Source organism: Gallinula chloropus, assembly GCF_964237585.1.
Source record: "Gallinula chloropus genome assembly, chromosome: 3".
NCBI lineage: Eukaryota > Metazoa > Chordata > Aves > Gruiformes > Rallidae > Gallinula > Gallinula chloropus.
The window spans coordinates 57,306,860-57,325,856 of NC_140087.1; the positions used below are offsets into that span (position 1 = coordinate 57,306,860).

General features: G+C 42.1%; 1 protein-coding gene across 3 annotated transcripts in view; it reads right to left on the reverse strand.

Annotated features, from left to right (window-relative positions):
• The window catches only part of PPM1B (protein phosphatase, Mg2+/Mn2+ dependent 1B), a 58,780-nt gene extending 40,213 nt beyond the window's left edge, over positions 1 to 18,567 (reverse strand). For 2 of the 3 annotated variants that reach the window (XM_084261797.1, XM_084261795.1), the window contains exons 1-3: positions 18,399 to 18,567; positions 2,435 to 2,550; positions 264 to 609 (exon numbers count right to left, since the gene is read on the reverse strand). The gene's annotated coding sequence lies outside the window, so the exon portion shown is untranslated. The remainder of the gene's footprint in view (positions 1 to 263; positions 610 to 2,434; positions 2,551 to 18,398) is intronic. The other variant, XM_084261796.1, reaches the window with a different exon arrangement.
• Positions 18,568 to 18,997: the final 430 nt, after the last annotated feature.

Consider the following 18,997-nt stretch of genomic DNA (forward strand, 5'->3'; position numbering starts at 1 on the left):
TCTATTTCCATACAGTAACAGGATCAATAAACCTGTTATCACATGATACATTCTATTCAATTCACAGTATGCTACAGAAAGTTAGATTTCAGATCACAGATGGCTTGTCAGACTACTTCAGAGAACACAGTACTCCCTACTGCACCTTTTTAGCATGCTCTACTTTTCCATCAGGCTAGAGAAACTTTTTAGGAAAAACTTTGAAGTCTAATAAAAAAAATTACTATCTCTAGGAACTGGAGAGTGAAGCAAATTTCCATTACCTTTTTTTCTGGCAGCAGTCTCCAGTATCGTTGCCTGGACACATGGAATCTTTTTCAGGTGTCTGCATTGAGGCTATCTGAACTGCTTCACTTGTCATCTAAACAGAGGAGTACTTGGCAAGAAGCAGCCATTTGGCAACTTGCAAGCTTAAATACTCAAGTTTTTGTCCAATTAGTGCTGCAACTTCAGTTTCACAATAAATCACTTTAACTCACTTGTAATCAATACAGTTTAAACTCTCTTGATTTGCAATATTTATTTCAATGCTGGTTTCAAATGTATTTATCGAGTAAAAACTCTTAACTTGGCCACTAGGCAAGTATGACGATACCTGTCGAACTATACCTGCAAAAATTCAAAGGGCAATTTTATCAGTAAAAATGTTAAAACTAACATGCAAGAAGACCATGCCAGCTTTCAAGAAATCAATATTAGACAGGGTGCTTGAGGGCATTACAGGCAGTCAATGCAGTAATGATAGGTCTACATAGACTTGACAGCAAAAAGGATTCCGGGAAGCAAGCATGTTAATAATTCAACATTCGTTTTATGCTATTCATCACATCAGACATCAGCTGCAGGCAAATTTGGGTAACACAGATTAAGACACCATCTCCAGCTCCACCAAAGATTACTGCTCCACGTATTAAGTGTGGCAAGGGGGCAGACACTCTACTCTGTCATCTCATGTATAAAGATGTCAAGATGTTTTTTAAACAATTTTTATCTTCCAAAGCTCACATCTCAGTCTTACCACTTTGGTATATCTAAAGCTTAACCTGCATGTATTCTATACTAAGTCTGACAAGCTGTCTGGAATAAACAAGGTACCTGTAAAAAAAAACCCATCAAGACAAGAAGGAATACTTTTAAGTATTCAGGCTTTGGTAGAACAACCACCAAAAGAACCCTGATGAACGTAGTGGTTTAAAAAGAAAAGCAGATATTCGGCTTGGTGATTACACAGATAATTTGGTAAAACCTACTGTATAAAAACAGAACCAGAGTCACAACAAATTAGAAATAGGTACATGAATAGAAGAGTGTTGATTTGAGTCTTCAAATAGGTGCTGAATTCAGCACAGTGAGTGCAAATTCAGGATGTCTCCACCCCCCCAAAAATTGAAGAGCTAACATTAGGCAAACACCTGCCTACACATTAAGTGCTACTTGTACTTTCCTGTCCCCAAAACATCTCCTACATCCTCCTAACTGACTATATGTAAATGTCTCCACCGTCTGTCCTATGGCTGATACCACAGGCATGTATTCCCCAGCTTACACAAGCTATCATCACTGCAAGCGTTAGCTACGTGCCTCTCCATTCTTTTCAACCTCTTTTTCAGTTTGTCCCTTTGAGTGCTAGCCCAGTCAAAAGGATAATCAATATACATCCCAAGACTGGTCCCACTGGAGGGAACTCCACTTTGTCTACTACAGGTTTTATCCCTAGTCCTTGTTTTATCCTCCACTCTTCCCTGGGGGTGGTGTGGGAATGAAACAATAAACATTACTAAGCATTTTGTTAAACTGTGCCTGGAAGCTGAAGGAAACGATTTCACTCTGCTGAATGATGTTAATGGCTTCTACCACTTGACCAGTGCTCTAACTTGCAGACAAATGACAACTGTCTACGTGCTTGCAGCTAGGCTTTCACAGAAAGAAATGCAACTACCATTCCTTCCAAAATGCAACCAACCTGCCCTCTGACTCCCAATTATTTCTTGGTATTTCGCAATTGACTAGAAATGTCACTCAAGAGCTGTAACAACACATTCACAGAAATTACAAGCAGCTCAGCACAGAACGTTTAAAAAAATATTTTCCAAGAGACCACCAATTTAGTAAGACATTCTGTTTTGTGTCATGCAACTTAGTGGATCAGTTTCAGAAGTAAGAACACCTATGCCACCCAAAAGACAGCTTCGCATAGTAAATATTAGTTACAAGTAGCAGCACAGCCACAGGTATCTTATTGTAGCTCTGATCATTAGTGTATGCCCACAGAATTACGTGGAAGTATTTACTACTTAATAAATATTCGTAATATTCTGCAGGAATAGTATAATATGCAAGAAGCCAAGAACTCAGTAAGAACTCAGTACCATTTTGCAAGCCTCAGCATTCATGCATTTTGTCATCTGATCATGGACAATTCTGAAAGTCTTACCTTGAATGTAGTACAAAAGTCAAATTTCTTCCAGATCTTTGTCCTTCTGATAAAGATTCACTTTAGAGACTCTTCCTTGTATATAAGAGGTGAGTAAAGCAGAAGAGCCTGTGAGTCTGAAAGTAGCAAGATGGAAGAATTGACCAATTTCTCTCCTACTTCAACACAGTACTCATTAAAATTTTACATCTCAAGAACTGCTTAATTGCAGCTTCCAGGCTGGAAGTAATAAAATACACAAACCCCTGGAAGAGGCCAAGTTAGTCAAGAAGTTTCTACTTGTCCATGGTAACGCAGCAAAAGATTACGTGAATACCTTTCCCTTGTCAGAGATGAAGTCTGAAGTGATCTAAGCTCTGTCAATCAATGGCCACTACTTGCCAAAAAACTCCCACCATCAATATGTACCACCTTCACAGACATGGAAGCAAAGGCATTTCCAAATCAAAACCATGTATAACCACATGACAGAGGCTGTACACACTTGTGCGTACACATGCATGTTTAAGTGCAGAGAGGATGGAGAAGTGTGGCATACTACAGTAATCTACAAGAACATATACAAATCCTGAACTCAAAAGTCTAAAAGTTGTAATTCAAACTTAATTTAAAGCACAAAAATCACGACAAAGAAGCCTGTTACTAGCCACAACAGACTTCTTTCAAAGCCAAAGCAGAAACACGCATGACCAAAATTATCTTGCTTCTGAGAAAGAAAATTCTCACAAATGCACGAGAAGGGCTAACACAGTTAAACCCACCATGCCCAGATGTATCAGTATATAATTTCTGCAGCATGAACATGACGAAAGCCATTCTGGAGATATCTACATGGAGCACCTAGGACGACAGCTTCTCTTCATAGGCCTGGACAAAGAGGGAAGTGGGCCAATCTCAGAGAAACTGAGATTTAGTTTCCTTTTCCAGTACCTATCTTTCACAGAATCACAAAACGTTAGGAGTTGGAAGGGTTCTCAAAAGATCATCTAGTCCACCCTTTCTCCAGAGCAGGATCACCAAGATTAGGTCACACAAGGACATGTCCAGGCAGTTTTTAAATATCTCCAGAGAGATTCCATCACCTCTACAGGCAGTCTGTTCCAGTGGTCTGTCACCCCCCCAGTGACAAAGTTCTTCCTTATATTCACATGGAACCTCCTGTACTGCTTGCATCTACTGCCCCTTGTCCTATCATTCCCACTCCCCAAGCCCACTTATAACTTCAAACTAAAAATGCTCCACAAATGGCTTTGTTTTACTACATGGTTGAGAGTAATGGGTGAAGAAAAGCAAGAAACAAGACATTGATCACTCTGAAGTTCTAAAAATTCTTCAACACTAAGAAATAACATTTTTATTTTCTTTCATAGATGAACTTATTAAATCAATGTACCTTGCTTATTTTGCGATTACTCAATAGGTAGATTTCAAGTAACTAAAGCTTAATAACAAAAATAGTCAGCAGGAGTAACTGATTACATCCAAGTTATTTTATTTAGGAGCACTAGAAATAAATGCTACTCACACAAAGAATAAAAGATTTCAAATAAAACCAAGTATATTAGTAAGTTTGGCTATGGATGTCCCTCCCACAAGTAACTTTTCAAAGAATGATTCAGAGTGGAGAGCACCTACAATATCACGTAGTTGAATTTCCTTTTCTAAGCACAGTCAATGTTGAAGTCAATGCCAGTTGCTTCGAGCTTTATCCACTCAGGTCCCAAAAACCTCCACAGAGGCTTACAGGTTACCTTCTATAACTCCTTAACAATCATACTTACAGTAGAAAATGTCCAACATATATCCAGCCATTCCAATTTATCACCACTGTCTCTTGTTTTCCCACCGTAAAACTCCATAGAGACTTGTTCCATCTTCTTGCAATCCATCCTTGCATACACTAGATGGTTGGGTAATATTGGATCACTCCTGACCATCTCTTCACCAGAGTAAACAAGGCCACAAAAGCTCCCAGCATGACTACAGAAGTCGCACACTCCAGCTCCCTGACCACCTTGGTGGGTTTGCCCTAAGTTTACCCATGTTGTTCTTGTTTGGGGTAGGGAGAGTGGGAGCAAAACTAGACACAATATTACATATGTTGTCTATGAACATCCAGAACAAATGTCAACTAAAGAGGAATAAAGCTGTTTTGATCACTACCAGGGTGAACTGCTGATTTGTATATAGCCTATTGTTCAACAGAACCAGCCCTTCTCAGCAGAGCTACAATCTAACCAGTCAGTCCATAGCACTGCAGGAGGGTTACCAATCCCAGAAGCAGGACTTGGCATGTGCCCTTGTTAAGCCTCCTAAGATTCGTATGGGCACATTCCTCCAGCCTTTCCAAGTACTTAAGGAGGGCTGCTCTGCCTTTGAGCCACACAGTGCTGTTGTCTTACCATACAACTGATGAAGGTACATTCCACCTCCTCCTCCAAGTCATTGAGATAAAGACATTAAAAAAAATGTAGGCCACAGCAGACCCTTGAGGAGCTCTAGTAACTGCTGTCCTGGTGGAGTATGAACCACCAAACACTGAGATGACTCTTCAACCACTTTCCATTTGTCTAGTCACCCTCCCATTCAGATTGGAAATAGGACTACACTGTGTGTCACTGTAAAAAGCTTTTTAAGGTCAAAGCAAAAAAAAAAAAAAAAAAACCAACAAAACAACAAACAAAACAAAACATCCACCTGAAGACCTAGTCATTTGACAGAAGGCAGTCAGGTTGCTCAAGCATGACTGAACCAAGGCAAACCCACAAAATTTCCAGTCACCTTTTTCAAGGGCCCCAGAAATGTTTTGCTACAGAATGGTTGATATAAACTATTTATGGATAGTCCTATCCAAGGAAAGCAGTATTTAATGTTTTTATCAAGTGAAATAAAGTCTTCTTTACTACATAACACAGCCTGAAACAGTGAACAGGAGCCTACTCTAGGCTTCAACAATTTGCAAAATCCAAGTGTTCCAAAGCCTAAATATAAGAACTCTGTGCATAAAAATAAGCAGGTCTCAACAAGTGAATGCAGCCATCAAACAACTGAGCTTCTGGCTAACTTTCAAGGTATCTGGCAACAAGACAGTTACAGCAGCAGTTATAAGAGGCAAAGCTTGGTGTTCAGTAACTCTTCTTAAAATTTATTATAGAAACTGGTGGCAGAGAAAGATATGAGAAAGAAATGGAAAAGAATAGCAAATGGCCAAGAAAACTTAAACATGTCTCATTAGAAAGAATTTCTGAAATTTAGATTGCTTACCTCTTTTCAGATTCTTTAAATTTCTCCCAGAGAGTATTGAACAAAACCTCTCAGCTTCACTGAGACCTCTGAACTTCAAAAATTTCATGAACTCCTGGATACAAAACCAATCACTGTCTGACAAACAACCACAAAAAACCTAGTCTCCACCAGTCATGAGAACTTATGTTTCACTTCAAATATTTCAGTACCTTCACAGTTCCCCAAAACTTAGGCATGATAAGATACTCTAGTTCTCCATTAAGCAGTGAACATGAGCAGAGGCAGTCCTCTTATCCCCTAAGGAAATTTGCAAACGTGACAAAACGCATAGAAAGCAAGCTTGACTCGCTCAGGAACTTTCTGACCAGCTCCTTACCACCATCTTTGCTATGTAAAATTTTGGTTTCTGCTGCATTCTCTTGCGCCTACAGAATATTCTCATCAACAAGTGCTGATATTTAGTTAAACCAGAACAACTACTGTGAAGAGGTATTTTTAATCTAGCTACAACAGAGCTTTTAACATAATCTGTTAATTGCAAGTTCTTTTACTTTAGGACTGCAACATGACTGGTGACACTTCTAACTGTCACAGTCAGGTGACTTCCAGTATAGTCAGCCTTCTCTTCATCAGCAGTAACAGTGCAAGTAAATTCAGAAAATCCTAAAATTACTTGCAAATTAAAATCCTAAAATCACTTGCAAGATAGGTCATCAGCTATCCAAACCATCAATGTTAAGAACTCATCTTAATAACTACACTTCATAAGAACCCACTTGGAAACATCTCAGGGTGCAGTTTTACAACAAATTAGGCTACAGTGGAAACTGCTGTAAGCCCACATCTTGCCAGGTGTACTTTCTGCTTTTTCTACTTTTGCATTAATAAGTGCTCTTGTACCCTCAATTAGCAAGCTGATTCAAGAAGCTAAACTGAAAGAAATTAACCTCAGCAATAGACGCTCAACACACATCACATAACACTTTCACCATGAAATGAGGCACAACCAAGCGTCAGCCTGAGGAAGGAGAGAAGCACATGGCAAGAGGCAAAAGACAGCAGAAATACAGCAGCACTAACATACTTTAGGAATTACATGAGTCTCTTCCTTAATGAAGCAGTCAGGATTATGAGCGGGTTCCAGAAACAAACGCCTGAGTGCACGCAAAGGCCTAACAAGAACTTTTTTGTACTGTGTCAACATGGAAAGTGGTGAAAAAACAAATGATTCTAAGGACCTTTAACTAAAAGGAGGAATAACAGATGCTATCCAACTAGGCAGCATATAGCAGAAAGCTATTTGGGTAGAAGGAATGAACTCCCCATAACGAAGGGACAAAGCCAAAGTTATATTGTGTACATTAAGCCAGCTTTCAAGATGTTACATCCATTGTTTTTAAACAGCTGGAAGAAAATAACAGTGGCTGGCTGACAAAGGAAGCAGATGTATCTAGTGCCCAGCACTCTCAGTGAGGTAGCATAAGATTTAATGACTAGAAACTAACATAGCATAAATCCAGAATTGTATACTCAGCTTCAACTGAAGTACATGCTAGCTATTTCTTAACTGTGCTGGGTTTACCTTCGTCCTGTCTCCAGGGTTTCAGAGATAGGATGAAGGTATCCTTTGGCAGTTGAACCAAACAAGCTTTACTGCTTCCCCCCACCCCAAGGAAAAATTATTCCGGGTCACATCAGGTCACTAATTTCCCTTTCTTTTCTTCTCTGAACATGGTAGTTTAGTCCAAGTACATCCTTTCAGTCACCCAAAGACCTTCTAGGAATTTTTGCTTCCTCAGCAACAGTGACAGGGAATCTACCAATTCTGTGACACCTAATACACGGCATGATCTATTGTTAAATTCTCCCCTATTCTCAGGATTTCCCCCTGCTCACCCAAATTCAGGGGAAAACAACAAAAACTCTTACACAATTCAGGAAAAAGCACAACAGACTAAGGCCTCCCCAACCTTTCTCAAGAAGGGGGACAACAGGAGAAAATGAGCTCAAAGAAACAACAAATTGACAAAGATAAGGTGAGAGAAGACTAACATAAAGTATCTGGCTTCCCATCTCATCCAGCAATTCAGATGTCAGTGGTCAACTTAGACATGTTGTTTTTTACCTATGCTGGTATCAAGAGTCACAATACCTCCGAAAGGCAAATAATTCCAGTAGGCTAGTGGCATAGAGCAGAACTTGGTAATGGTAAGAAAAGGTTGAAGATCTGCTGGTTAAAATCTTTTTCATGATGAACAGATGAATGAACAGAACATGGAACCCTGTGATAAGAGAATATGGAAGATTACTCCACGATGAATAATGTTCTCTGCCTACTCAAGTATTCTCTGGACTAGCTTAAATTCACAGTGAATTTATGACTTCAGTTCTTTAGAAAGCATTGTCGTTTTCATCCTTGCTAAGGACATTACTTTTCATTTCCTCTCCTGCTTCATTTCAGTTTCCTCCTGCAGCAACAAGAGCAGACTCTGACCCAAGGAAAGGAAATTATGAACACTACATGCCAAGAACCAATAGTTCTGAAATTGGAACAAAATAAATGGTGCAAAAGAAAGTTCTCTCCAGGTAGTCCAGGTTCACACATTCTTTTTGTGCCAGTGATAGCGTAAGATTATTAATAAAAAGAAAATAAATAGAAAAATGGGGGAGATTCCAATACAGTGTTCTAGGACCATTACTTACCTTAGAAAGGACTCAAGCACAAATCTGACAATTCATGACAGATCTAAGCTGTCATGTCTGCTTTATGTGGAAGAGCTTCTGTTTTAACCAGTATTTCAATAAACAAAAAAGACCTATGGAGGAAGAGACAGTATGGAAACACATACTAAGAAGTTCTCCACACCAGCTTTGTATTCTTTGTGAAGCTAACAATATAATCAGATTTCAAGTCTGGACAAACTTTAAGATATCTTGAAAAAAAAAACCAACCAAACCTGAGCTACTTCAGCTACAGAATTGCTACCCCACACTTTTGTTTATACAAAATATTTGAAACTGGTAACCTTGCACAAAGCAACAGTAAAAAAAAAAAAAAGATTGCTTCAAGCATTAACTGACTGGTACTTTTCCTACATGAAGCCTTCCTTACTTTCCCTCTGCACAGGTTCAGAACTTTAGACTGAAAATAGCATTGTCATTAAATATATCTGAGAAAACACTTTATCTGAGAATATATTTTTCAAGGAAAGTAGTTCCCAAATATAAAGTTTTTTTAAAAAATACAATTTCAAAGTAGTTTCCCCAGTGACATTCTTCTGACCACGTTAAATTCTATTCCCTGACACTGTCAACAGCAATGCACAAGCGCATCTTGAGAATCCCAAACTGTACTTGCACTTTAATTCTTCCCCTGACTCCCTAAGTCAAGACACATTTCACTTACTGTAAAAGAAAAAAAAAAGCCCACATCAGAAATTGTTTTTACAGTCTAACCTTATCCCCCTTCCCTCCAAAAGCCTCATACTCTAACTTGATAGCATTCTTCCTTAAATTAAAACAATACTGCAACAACAGTCAAAGTGACATAGTAAGCTGTTACAGTTAAGAACAGCTATTTTTAATTCATTAAATATTTTAGAAGTTCTCCTCTAGCCTAAATTGCTTGTGTTTGGTACATTCCAGTTAAAGTGAGAAGTCATCCTATGGAATTTAATGTTACAAGCTAGATATTCAGCAGCTGAACCTCCATCACTCTCACATTCAAATATAGTAATAAAACATAGAAGCATGGACGTGCTTCACCATAAGGCAAGCCAAAGCACAAACAGAAGTTAAATAAATTCTATTATTTACTATGATATAAAACTAGGATGCAAACCACTGATGTCACAATGGCAGAAGCCTAACAATGCTTTTCTTCCACATCACACACAACCTGAATTATAATTTCAATTTTAAAACATGCAAATGTTAAATTAAGGCTTTTACCATTTATAAAAGAACAGATGAGCTCTTCCGTCCTTCCTGCAGAGGAGGCTGCACAGCTATTTGACTCTACCAAACGCTGTGAATCATCCTCTTTCCAATATAATCATCCACAAAGGTGGTATGCTTGTCTTTTCCTTGATCCCACAAACTGCTATTAAAAAAAGTCACCTTAAATCAGATTCCAGTTCCTTCACATTGTAAAGGATGCACATACTCTACAGGAGGGTTGGCTGGAAAATCTCCCACAAAACAGGCAATTGCTACCACTAAAGCACCTTTTAACTGACTCTGCATCTGAACTTCTAGGTTCTCTTTCAAGCAGCAGTTAGTGGTACACTTACAGAGGAATCACAGAACAGGTTTCACATACCTCCTTTCCCCCAGCTTTACCTATTGTTTTCACGTTTCATTTTGTGTATGTATAAACCCCCTACTATCTGAAGTTTTATGTACAATCTTCTTCCAGTTTATCTAAAGTGCTCTGCAGAGTAACATAATCAGCCACAACCTAGACTTTGGAAGACTTCAACAAATTCATCCACAGCCTAAGCTATCAGTAAGGAAGAGAGCAGGAAATAACAAATCCAGATGCAGTATTGGCTAATTTTAGTATTATCATTAGTAGTACAATGGTATTTTTCATACTTAAAACCCCGTAAGAGAACATTAAAAATTAAAAAAAAGACTTCTCAGATAAAAGTGAAACAAAAAGTCCCTTGCCAGAACGCATCTCCTGGAAAAGCAGTAAAGATGCAGAAAACATGACAAGCTAGCAAATGGATAAACATCGCATCCGAGGAGTCAGCTGGATACACCTATAGGTAGTAGTCCCATAATTACTGGATAACACTCAACTAAAGATGCCTGTAAATCCCACCTGTAATTAGACACTGTTAATAACCTCCTTAGAGGCGTCACTTCAGTTCTTACTGTGGACACTCAAAGCAAGACATTCGCAAGTCTTGACAGACTGTATTGTATGCTGAGGCTCTACCCGGATAGATGGAGATTCTCTACCTTCTCATATGTTGGACTGATGACCACTACCTAGGAGTCAATGGACTACCTCGGTTAGGTCTGGATTCAAGTTTTACAAAAACTGAAATGAGAAAAAAAAAAAAGATTGTGTTGAACATGCACACTAAAGAGCACCCTTTCTTGAAAAAGCAGCTATAAACATTTTTTCTCAAATGCCCCACAGAGAATCAAACACAATGTTGAACAGTAGAAAGCAGTGCCTGAAACTAGTACTGTATCTGAAGCAAGGTCTTCTGCTCAAATTCAAAGTACCTTTTGACCAGGATGAGATTTTCTTGTTGGAACTAGAATAACACAAGTATTTTATTCCTACACCAGGGAAATGGAGAGCAGGAGCACAAAGGGGACAGAAAGAAACTGAGTAGCATCTGTGCTAGATTCACCGTTCATACCTTTACAGAAGCTCTCTGAAGTCAGTGCTGTGAGCATAGGTCCACTTAAAATAGAAGCAAAAAGAACAGTTTCTTTAGGTTTATACACTGAAGACAGAACTCTCAGAACTTGGCCCACAGTACCACATGGCTTCAGTACAGTACTTCTCATCTGCAGTAGCAAAGCACTTCAGAGTTTCAGCAGCTTTTCAAGGTCACAAGGGTGATCACACACACAGGTCCCTGCCCCCTCCAATTCCTAATCCACCACCCTCAAAATACAATCTAGCTATACTCCAGAGGCTTCAGTACATCACTTTCAAACCTTTCATTCACTTCTCTCCTAGAAACACAGTCCAAAACTACCATTTGTGGTACGAGCGTGCATTACAGCGCGTATTACAAAAGGCTACAACATACAAAGGCAACTTTAGACCTCTCTATATTTGGAGGTGATTTAATAAGCATGTTGGATACTTCAAAGAATTCTACCTATCCTATGGAGAATAGATTTTTAGCACCCATTAAAAAGTTGCTATTAAGAACATAAATTCCTAATTCTAGATAGGTTACCTGAAATGCTTGAGGGGGAAAACCCTTTTTAACTCATTTGGAAGAAATTTAAAATATCGGTACATACAATAAGGCATTAAAAGTAGAGATACCATTAGTGGAAAATAAGTAGAATACAACCTTAGGAAGCCAAACTATGGTGTGTCCTTCTCCCCCTCAAGTTTTATGGAAACTGGACACAATTAACACTGGAGCAAACAGTTCAGAGATAATCACATCCTATGCGTTTTATGGAAAAAAGGTCAGATCAAGGAGATATCCAGACAAGTGTCCCTTGAGAACAAGTACAGCAGGAGCGCAGCTATGCTACAAAACCCAGCTTCCCATACAGGGCAGATAATGCCCCCAAACAAATGAAAATACTTTGAGCTCACAATACAGTACACCCAGAAAAATCCAACCACAAGACACAAAGCCACAGGAAGCCAGGCTTCACAACCTGCGCTCACGCAGCTAGTTTCATTATCAACTAGCTGCAGTTACACTATGAAAGAACTACTTTCTAGAATTTATTGCAGTTCTTTTCACAGACAATTTCAACACCAGGGACAATAATTTGGGAACAGATTCAGCTACCAGTCAAGATAAACAATCCTTGCTCAAAGAGCATCTGGCCAATTTCTGCAGTCCTGACAATAGCATTTAGGGTGCAGAAGGAAGAATCCAGTCCCCCACATAGCTCAACACCTTCTGCAATGCTCCAAGGTGCTTTTTAGAGACCCAGTTGGTACATCTACATTAGCACTTCAGTTTGGACCAGTTTTACTTCTAAAGTAAAGCCGAGTCACTCGCTGTGCTTTGTCTCACATCTCAGAAGTGTCTGGACACATCTCAGATTAACCTACATCAAAACTCTGGGAAAACGCCTAATACCCAGTCATGTTTGGATTATACTCAGTCCACAGAACCAGACAACTAGTCTAAAATAAAACCTCATGAAGTACACACACCACGGACACTGGGTCTGCCTAACTTACTGCTTCATTCTACCATCTTTAATTGCAGCAACTGCTTGCTAATGTAAATATAATCAAAGTGGCAGATATTGCCCATTCATTTAAGAGAGCCTCAGGCAGCACCAACTAAACCCACAGACTTAAGCTGCCAACGCACACCTCATTAGCCCTGAAGAGGGGGGTTGCACTGTGAATTTCAGTGTTTCTTGAGTAACTGCAGCATCTCGCCACTCACCCACTTTTGCTTCCACCCCTTTACAGTTCAGAGCATCAAAAGCTAGTGGGGATAGACCTAGGAAAGTTCTCTGAATCAAGTTTAAAATAAAGCCCACCACAACAAAACCAAGACCTACACACTTCATGCAGCACCGACATCAACTCTTCTACAGAGCTTTTTGAACACTGAAAACGCAACGAACAACCCCCAGCAGTGGCACCACTATAGCTGGTAATAGGAAAGGAAGAGCAGCATGTGCTCGATAACGCTTTATATTACTTGCACATGAGCTTAACCAACAAAGCTGCCCAGATAAGAGGTATTTTTGTTTTTGAATAAGCTGACCAACACAATATTCATTGTTTCAGTTTTCCACTTGAATCAAAACATCAGTTCTTTACAAATAGTTCCATCATTTGAGATTTGTTCTCTCCAGTCACCAATTTTTCTTTCACTATACAAAATTTTAAATCAAAGATCATGAGTTTTGAACAAATAATACCTGGCTTCAGCAGAACAGACAAGCTGGTGAGAACAGACCAAAGTGGCATTGTATGAATGAATTACAATAAAGCATTATGGTCTCTACTCATGAAATCATCATCTTTCTTCATTACCTCCCTGATAAAAACAATCAATTCATAAACTAACAACACAGAAACACGTTTGCTACACATTCAGTAAATGTCAACTTCCTATATCGAGGTGCAGACACAGAAGTAGGATTACTGAAGACCTACATTTTCTGTTAACATGCTAATCCCCTGAAAACTGAGAAGAGAGGGATGCTTTCCTTTGTTACTTAACTGGAAGTTCTCGATCATTGACTTGTCATTATAATACGCACTAAAGAGCCATCTGAAACTCTCCAGTAGCCTAGTCTGAAACACTCCTAAGTAATGTTTTCCTGAGCTGAATTCCTGCTAACTCTTCCAAAAACAGACTTAGCATCTAGCCGTGCTATTTACTGAAAGGAAAACTCAAATGGAATGTTTATTTCCCAACAAAGATACAGAGAACCTTTGCTATGAGACAGCAATGTATTAACAAAATAAAATAAATAAATTGAAGTAATGTTAATAACAAGCTAATGGTGCATGGGGAAAGAGTTGTGGGTAACTTACTTTTCCTAGCAGAAAAATACCTGGGCCTGAATAATTTCTTCTGAGATCATAAGAAATGTTGTTGTTGTCCACTAAGATATGGGGTTTTCCCTTCCATCATTTTCTACATTAAATATCTTTGTGCCTTCTCTCTCAATGTATGGTTTTCTAAAAGGCTAATATAATCTATGTTCGTTGTTTCATCATGCCAATATCATGTCAAGAAGTCAGAAGGAGCTGGACTGCTATACCAGCTCAGTTATTGCTTACCATCTCATGCAAACCTTTTCAGACTAGTCCTGTTTTGGAGTGGCACTCAAAATTCTCCAGAATTTTTATTCGGCTTTAGCACAATACAGATATAAACCTGTGTAAGATTTAATTCTAAGCAGTTTGACCAAAATCTCCCATGCTAGAAAACTGCCAAAGATTCAAAGACGTCAGAAAAACAGTTGAGAAATTTGCAAGGTTGTCTGATAAAGAAAAACAGTTTTGATCGCCTGTTTTGGAACTAAGCACCCTCGTTTTTACCTCAGGGACACATCTTTAACTGTCCACGCACAGTTTCTCTTTTCTGACTTCTACAATCCAATGTTACTTGAATTTCTGTAGCCTTTTTCTGTTGGTTTTTAAATTAAGAACCTGCAATAACTTATGCAGAATTAAGTTCCCTGAAGATAGTACGCACACTGGATATGCTAAAGACCAGGGGGCTAAACCCTGTTTCATAAAACATTTATCCTGTATTCACACAGGCAGTGCAAAGGAAGTGAGGAGGAAGCAGCTGCAGTTCACACTATTAGAGTAATCACTCTCCACAATCCGCATGTGTTGTCTAGAGCTTGGATTCTCTCACCATCCCTTTCCCATTCACTTGGAAGAGACTCAGCTTGCAAAAACCAGTGGTTGGTTAGCTATTTTCTCGTGACAACCAGAAGAGAACAGACAGCTATTTACTACTTACTAAGCTAAAGAGGTAGGCCTATATGTGGCAGACTTAAGCATTCATAATGGACTGATGATCCAAGACACTGACAAATGACCAATTTCAATTTTCATATTTCAAAAAATAAAACACAAACCACAACCCCAAGACACCAACATCCTCCCCGTGGAACATTATGGCAGCATTTAGCAAGGTGTGCTAGAGTTTGCCTTATTCAAGATGGACAGTAATCTCTAAACATTGCTCTACATACAATCCCCCTCCCTTGCTGGCAGTCTAAATAAACCCTGCTCAAAGAGTGATATTGATCATAGTAATAAAAATAGTTCACAGATTTTTACATTCACTATTAGGAGTAGTTTTTCACTGCCTTTCCCCTTCAGTAATACGCAGACAGCACATTCATGTAAGAAATACTCTACTCTCAATTGCTCACTCCAAGAACAGTTGTTCTTGACATGGAGCACCTTAAAAGATTATGTTCAAACACTTATTTCACAGGCTTTAATTTCATTTGTGATGGGTCTATATTTCTGCAAGGGCAGGGTCTGAAGTTCCTAAGTCAGAAGCATGCATTAGTGATCACCATCAGAAAAGTTTAAGTGAACAGTGAGACTTCCACACCAGAGACAAGAAGGGAACAGGATTATCCAGGGTAACTACTGTGAGACTTCTCTTTCTCTAGCTTACTCCTCACTGACCTCATGGCTACCCCAATCAAAGAAAAATGGGTCCTATATACTTCCCATACACCCCTCTCCATAACACATTCATTACAGTTCCTTCATCTTGATGTCAATATGCCTTAATTAAACCACATATCCTATATAACATCCTCCTCTAAATATCTGTGCAGAACAAAAGAGATAAGGGGCTCTGAATAGAACACACACACTCACAAACCCTCAGAACATGCTTTTTTTTTGTCACTTTCATCACAGCTAAACAGCTTTCCATTGTAAACTGCTCATCTTTTCACGGATCTCTGAGCCTCAAACATTTATGCACTAACCCTGTTTTAAACACAAGCATATGTCCAGTACAAAAGACTTCTTACCTTCTGGACACGTGCACTCAGATGAAGCATTAAGGTGTATATATAATGCATATAATAAACAGGCACATTCAAGGCCCTGGGCCCACTCATATACCAAGCTTGTCTACACCACATTGAGTGGTTTTAGTTCGCTGCTGACCCGTCAACACCATTGTGAGTGCTAGTTTCAGTGAAAGTTTACCCTTAAAGTTAATGGACAATTTAGCCAGTGGAACAAACAGAACAAAATAAACAAAAACCTCTCAACTATTCTGTAGCCTCCCTTAATCTGACAAAACTCCTAACAGTCACAAATTGCCTCATCTTCATTCACTTTTTTTTAGTTTCCACTGGCTTTCAGAACTACAAAATACTTCTCCCCATACTGTGAGGAGCGAAGAATCCCCACAGCCTCCCAACTGCTCAGGACACACCTGGGACTGCAGACCCATTTCATCATCCTTACCCCCATCATTTCAACTTTTTATTGCCTCAGCCAAAAATATCTGCCTCCTCTCTCTTGCCATACACAGACTAGAGTTCTCACTAACTCAGCAATATGAAAACTCCAGTTTCCCTTTTGCACAAATACCATTCCCCTGATACACACATGTATACATAGCCTAACATAATCTTCACCCTGTATATACGTAATCCCCATGAACTCATCCTAATACCCCCTCTTCAAATGTAGTCAAACCTCTGAAGGACTCTACTGTTCTTCGAAATATCCATCCAAGTCCCCTCTCTTTCTTATAATCTGTGGTAAATGCTGTAAGTTTAACCACAAGAGTGCACTGATGCCATTACAGACACACATTTACACTGCCCAACACCCGTCACAGATACCTACAGTTCTACAACTCCCCAGGTCACACATAGACTTTTCTCCAAACAGCACCATCCTGACTACAACACATGGCATTTGCTACATGTTTTCCAATTTGTATCCCAATGCTCAAACAAAAACCCATCCTTTCAATTTCATCACAGGGGAGACACCAATTCACAGCTCCTCTTCCTCTATTCCCAGGACAGAGACCACACTGCTTGGCGCCCCAGCCTGTCCCAATCCACAAGAAACAAGGCTCAAGCAGCCGGTGACAGTCTGGCATCTCTCTCAGCTCTCAGTGTGAGCACCAAACAAACAAACACACACACAGTAAGAACATGCATGCCTTTCTGTCCACATACCATCTCATATTACACATGAAGGCCTTGCACATTAAGTCTAACCACACTGGCCACCAAAGAAAACAAGTTCTGAACCTTGTAGCAACCTGTTAATACTATGCCTGTAAGTTGTACATAGGCTTACCACCCAAAGCCTCCCTCCTCCACAACACTTAGAAGCCAGCCAACTTACCACCTTACTTCTCACAATACACACAGGATTGTTTACCTATCAGTGCTCAATCCATACACATCCATGTACTACTGTTCCTGGAGACCCAGCATCTGCATCCCCACCGCATAATCATTCCCCCCAACCTATCACAGCACACAAAACAACAGATTCTTCCAGCTGCCTCCAGTCCACCAAAATTACTCCCTCCCTTCGAGTTGTAGTTAAAAACACATCCACGTTTCTACGCACGGGGCTCCCAGAGCCAGCAAGTTCCAAACTGCAAGAGAGAACCGCCTTCAACTTCTCTCCCTTTCCACGCTAAAGGCGCCCAGGCACTGCCCATCCGCCTGTGACTTCATCCCCTCCGCACACCACCAGCCCGTGACAAGCGCCCAGGCCTAAGGACAGCTTCTCCCTCCGGCACCAGGGCCTTACTCGCAGCTCGTCACCTCCCACCACCCCACCCCGTCGGTAAACACCGGGCCCCGCCAGCCCCCGGCCCGCCACTCCCCCGGCCCCAGCCAATACACGTGCATAGCCCCAGCCCGCCGGCCGCCCCCTAACCCCGCTCCGCACGCAGCTCCCAGCACTCCAGCCGCCTTCGAACCCTTCCTCGGCCCGCACTCAGCACTACCCACGCGGGACCCAGTCCGCCGACTCCCCACCACACATGCAGCGATCGGCGTGCGGGACCTGGGCCGCCGGCCCCCCTGCCGCCGCCCCGGCCCGCCCTACCGTGGCGCACAGAGGGCGGGCCCACCGGCCTCCATCCCCAGCTACACAGAGGGGCTTGGCTTTCCTGCCACTTCCTCGCCGTCGCTCCTCCGTGCGCCTGCCTCGGCAGCCCCAGCTCCCCCGCCGTGTCAGTACGGCCCCCAGCCCTCTTTTCTCCCCCAGCGGGAAGAGGCGGAGGCCGGGCCTACGCGGCGCCTGCCCACTCCCCGGGGACACACACGCAGCAGGCCTTGCCCGCCGCCCCTCCGGCCCCACGGAGCAGGCCGGCGCTACCAGCCCCCGCTTCCCACGGCAAGCGCGCAGGCCCTGCCACTCCGTAACAGGCGGTCAGGCGCGACATGGGCCGGCCTCTCAGTCCCTCCCCCTCCTCTGCCCACCTCGGCCCAACCCGACGCGGACACCACCCGCTCGCCCGTACCCCGCGGCCGGCTCCGACCCGTCTACCTGTCGGGCGGACGAGCACCGGCGTCCCTCGGCGTCCGAGCCCCAGGCAGCCCGGCAGGGCCCAGCCCGGGCGTAGGGGTACCTGGCTCAGCCTCAGGCGCGAGCCGCGCCGCTCTGGCCGCCGCCGGCCGCAGTCGCCGCCCGCTCGCGCACTCCGAGCGCCGCCAGCAGCGCGGACATGTTGGGAGCCCCTGTCCCAAAGGCCGCCGCTAGGCCCGCCCTCCCCGCCGCCCACGTCAGAGCGCTCCGGGAGGGGCGGGCGGAGCACGGCCCACGGCACCGCCCCACCGCCGTTCTCGGCCGGGCCGCCCCGAGTCCTTCCCAGCACAGTGGCTGCCGCCGCCGTCGCTCATCGCGTCCCGCCCCTTCCCGATGGCCATTGGCCTTCCGTCCTACCGGCTCTGCCGTTCCTCGGCACTATTGGGCGATCCGTTCGCCGCTCACTCATCAGCCCCGCCCAAAAGCTTTCACATGATTGGACAGTCCCCCCCTGCTTTGGCGACTATTGGCTGCGGCTCTTGTCAGTCAAGGCGCTAGCGCGCGGACTGTGTCTTTCTCCGCACATTTTTTTTTAACCCGGCCTCGTAGCCGGGGCAGGA